The following is a 5,000-nucleotide window of genomic DNA, read 5'->3' on the forward strand; positions in this document are numbered from 1 at the left end:
GGCTTGTTGCTGGCCGTTGGAGGAGCTCCAGCGGACCGCGGGGAGCGCGCCCGTCTTCGGGGCTTGTTGCTGGCCGTTGGCGGAGCTCCAGCGGACCGCGGGGAGCGCGCCCGTCTTCGGGGCTTGTTGCTGGCCGTTGGAGGAGCTCCAGCGGACCGGGGGGAGCGCGCCCGTCTTCGGGGCTTGTTGCTGGCCGTCGGAGGAGCTCCAGCGGACCGCGGGGAGCGCGCCCGTCTTCGGGGCTTGTTGCTGGCCGTCGGAGGAGCTCCAGCGGACCGGGGGGAGCGCGCCCGTCTTCGGGGCTTGTTGCTGGCCGTCGGCGGAGCTCCAGCGGACCGCGGGGAGCGCGCCCGTCTTCGGGGCTTGTTGCTGGCCATCGGCGGAGCTCCAGCGGACCGCGGGGAGCGCGCCCGTCTTCGGGGCTTGTTGCTGGCCGTCGGAGGAGCTCCAGCGGACCGCGGGGAGCGCGCCCGTCTTCGGGGCTTGTTGCTGGCCGTCGGAGGAGCTCCAGCGGACCGGGGGGAGCGCGCCCGTCTTCGGGGCTTGTTGCTGGCCGTCGGAGGAGCTCCAGCGGACCGGGGGGAGCGCGCCCGTCTTCGGGGCTTGTTGCTGGCCGTCGGAGGAGCTCCAGCGGACCGCGGGGAGCGCGCGCCCGTCTTCGGGGCTTGTTGCTGGCCGTCGGAGGAGCTCCAGCGGACCGGGGGGAGCGCGCCCGTCTTCGGGGCTTGTTGCTGGCCGTCGGCGGAGCTCCAGCGGACCGCGGGGAGCGCGCCCGTCTTCGGGGCTTGTTGCTGGCCGTTGGAGGAGCTCCAGCGGACCGGGGGGAGCGCGCCCGTCTTCGGGGCTTGTTGCTGGCCGTTGGCGGAGCTCCAGCGGACCGCGGGGAGCGCGCCCGTCTTCGGGGCTTGTTGCTGGCCGTTGGCGGAGCTCCAGCGGACCGCGGGGAGCGCGCCCGTCTTCGGGGCTTGTTGCTGGCCGTTGGAGGAGCTCCAGCGGACCGGGGGGAGCGCGCCCGTCTTCGGGGCTTGTTGCTGGCCGTCGGAGGAGCTCCAGCGGACCGCGGGGAGCGCGCCCGTCTTCGGGGCTTGTTGCTGGCCGTCGGAGGAGCTCCAGCGGACCGGGGGGAGCGCGCCCGTCTTCGGGGCTTGTTGCTGGCCGTCGGCGGAGCTCCAGCGGACCGCGGGGAGCGCGCCCGTCTTCGGGGCTTGTTGCTGGCCATCGGCGGAGCTCCAGCGGACCGCGGGGAGCGCGCCCGTCTTCGGGGCTTGTTGCTGGCCGTCGGAGGAGCTCCAGCGGACCGCGGGGAGCGCGCCCGTCTTCGGGGCTTGTTGCTGGCCGTCGGAGGAGCTCCAGCGGACCGCGGGGAGCGCGCCCGTCTTCGGGGCTTGTTGCTGGCCGTCGGAGGAGCTCCAGCGGACCGGGGGGAGCGCGCCCGTCTTCGGGGCTTGTTGCTGGCCGTCGGAGGAGCTCCAGCGGACCGGGGGGGAGCCGGGCGTTCGAGTTGCCCAGGCAGGGGGTTATCCTCCACTAGCAAACCTCCATGAGCAGCGGAGCCCGTCAGCTGCGCCAAAAAGAACCACACGAGGGCGACCTGGGGTTGAAATCCCCCGCCACATAGGAACGAATGCCGGGCGTTCGAGTTGCCCAGGCAGGGGGTTATCCTCCACTAGCAAACCTCCATGAGCAGCGGAGCCCGTCAGCTGCGCCAAAAAGAACCACACGAGGGCGATCCCCCGCCACATAGGAACGAATGCCGGGCGTTCGAGTTGCCCAGGCAGGGGGTTATCCTCCACTAGCAAACCTCCATGAGCAGCGGAGCCCGGTCAGCTGCGCCAAAAAGAACCACACGAGGGCGACCTGGGGTTGAAATCCCCCGCCACATAGGAACGAATGCCGGGCGTTCGAGTTGCCCAGGCAGGGGGTTATCCTCCACTAGCAAACCTCCATGAGCAGCGGAGCCCGTCAGCTGCGCCAAAAAGAACCACACGAGGGCGATCCCCCGCCACATAGGAACGAATGCCGGGCGTTCGAGTTGCCCAGGCAGGGGGTTATCCTCCACTAGCAAACCTCCATGAGCAGCGGAGCCCGTCAGCGGCGCCAAAAAGAACCACACGAGGGCGACCTGGGGTTGAAATCCCCCGCCACATAGGAACGAATGCCGGGCGTTCGAGTTGCCCAGGCAGGGGGTTATCCTCCACTAGCAAACCTCCATGAGCAGCGGAGCCCGTCAGCGGCGCCAAAAAGAACCACACGAGGGCGACCTGGGGTTGAAATCCCCCGCCACATAGGAACGAATGCCGGGCGTTCGAGTTGCCCAGGCAGGGGGTTATCCTCCACTAGCAAACCTCCATGAGCAGCGGAGCCCGTCAGCTGCGCCAAAAAGAACCGCACGAGGGCGGCCTGGGGTTGAAATCCCCCGCCACATAGGAACGAATGCCGGGCGTTCGAGTTGCCCAGGCAGGGGGTTATCCTCCACTAGCAAACCTCCATGAGCAGCGGAGCCCGTCAGCTGCGCCAAAAAGAACCACACGAGGGCGACCTGGGGTTGAAATCCCCCGCCACATAGGAACGAATGCCGGGCAACCAGGGGTCGAAATCCCCCATTGAAATGAATGGCGGGCAACCAGGGGTCGAAGTCCCCCATTGAAATGAATGGCGGGCAACCAGGGGTCGAAGTCCCCCATTGAAATGAATGGCGGGCTACCAGGGGTCGAAATTTCCCATTGAAATGAATGGCGGGCGACCAGGGGTCGAAATCCCCCATTGAAATGAATGGCGGGCAACCAGGGGTCGAAGTCCCCCATTGAAATGAATGGCGGGCAACCAGGGGTCGAAGTCCCCCATTGAAATGAATGGCGGGCTACCAGGGGTCGAAATCCCCCATTGAAATGAATGGCGGGCGACCAGGGGTCGAAATCCCCCATTGAAATGAATGGCGGGCAACCAGGGGTCGAAGTCCCCCATTGAAATGAATGGCGGGCTACCAGGGGTCGAAATCCCCCATTGAAATGAATGGCGGGCGACCAGGGGTCGAAATCCCCCATTGAAATGAATGGCGGGCTACCAGGGGTCCAAGTCCCCCATTGAAATGAATGGCGGGCTACCAGGGGTCGAAATCCCCCATTGAAATGAATGGCGGGCGACCAGGGGTCGAAATCCCCCATTGAAATGAATGGCGGGCAACCAGGGGTCGAAGTCCCCCATTGAAATGAATGGCGGGCTACCAGGGGTCGAAATCCCCCATTGAAATGAATGGCGGGCGACCAGGGGTCGAAATCCCCCATTGAAATGAATGGCGGGCTACCAGGGGTCCAAGTCCCCCATTGAAATGAATGGCGGGCTACCAGGGGTCGTAGTCCCCCATTGAAATGAATGGCGGGCTACCAGGGGTCGAAATCCCCCATTGAAATGAATGGCGGGCGACCAGGGGTCGAAATCCCCCATTGAAATGAATGGCGGGCAACCAGGGGTCGAAAGTCCCCATTGAAATGAATGGCGGGCGACCAGGGGTCGAAATTCCCCATTGAAATGAATGGCGGGCAACCAGGGGTCGAAATTCCCCATTGAAATGAATGGGCCCATTCATTTTCAATGGCCGGGCTACCAGGGGCGCAGTACCACCTGTCGTCATTAGGGGCGCTGTAGATAGGGGACCGAGTCCCCCCATTCGAGAGGTTTGCACCCAAACCTCAAAATGGTTGGTGTACAATTATAGGAGAGACCTTTTTAAGACGTGGGAGCTCCAGGGCAAATCAAGGGAGGCTCGACCAACCCATATCCGCTTTAGATGCACTTTAGGTCGGACTCCCTTGCCAGATGGTCCCCTCCTCAGCCTGGTTCTCGAATTTTTTCTAAGTCAGCCCAACTTGGAAATATTTTCAGAGTGCCACTTTCAAGGGAGTTTCGCCCAACCCCTATCCGCCTAAGAGGCACTTCAGGTCGGCCTGACTGGCCACATTTTCCCCCTCCTCATCCTGGTTCTCGAATTTTTTCTAAGTCAGCCAAACTTGGAAATTTTTTCAGAGTGCCACTTTCAAGGGAGTTTCGCCCAACCCCTATCCGCCTAAGAGGCACTTCGGGTCGGCCTGACTGGCCACATTTTCCCCCTCCTCATCCTGGTTCTCGAATTTTTTCTAAGTCAGCCAAACTTGGAAATTTTTTCAGAGTGCCACTTTCAAGGGAGTTTCGCCCAACCCCTATCCGCCTAAGAGGCACTTCGGGTCGGCCTGACTGGCCACATTTCCCCCCTCCTCATCCTGGTTCTCGAATTTTTTCTAAGTCAGCCAAACTTGGAAATTTTTTCAGAGTGCCACTTTCAAGGGAGTTTCGCCCAACCCCTATCCGCCTAAGAGGCACTTCGGGTCGGCCTGACTGGCCACATTTTCCCCCTCCTCATCCTGGTTCTCGAATTTTTTCTAAGTCAGCCAAACTTGGAAATTTTTTCAGAGTGCCACTTTCAAGGGAGTTTCGCCCAACCCCTATCCGCCTAAGAGGCACTTCGGGTCGGCCTGACTGGCCACATTTTCCCCCTCCTCATCCTGGTTCTCGAATTTTTTCTAAGTCAGCCAAACTTGGAAATTTTTTCAGAGTGCCACTTTCAAGGGAGTTTCGCCCAACCCTTATCCGCCTAAGAGGCACTTCAGGTCGGCCTGACTGGCCACATTTTCCCCCTCCTCATCCTGGTTCTCGAATTTTTTCTAAGTCAGCCCAACTTGGAAATATTTTCAGAGTGCCACTTTCAAGGGAGTTTCGCCCAACCCCTATCCGCCTAAGAGGCACTTCAGGTCGGCCTGACTGGCCACATTTTCCCCCTCCTCATCCTGGTTCTCGAATTTTTTCTAAGTCAGCCAAACTTGGAAATTTTTTCAGAGTGCCACTTTCAAGGGAGTTTCGCCCAACCCCTATCCGCCTAAGAGGCACTTCGGGTCGGCCTGACTGGCCACATTTTCCCCCTCCTCATCCTGGTTCTCGAATTTTTTCTAAGTCAGCCAAACTTGGAA

Source organism: Leptonotus elevatus, unplaced genomic scaffold (genome assembly GCF_054856555.1).
Source record: "Leptonotus elevatus isolate MCC_2025b unplaced genomic scaffold, RoL_Lele_1.0 HiC_scaffold_186, whole genome shotgun sequence".
NCBI lineage: Eukaryota > Metazoa > Chordata > Actinopteri > Syngnathiformes > Syngnathidae > Leptonotus > Leptonotus elevatus.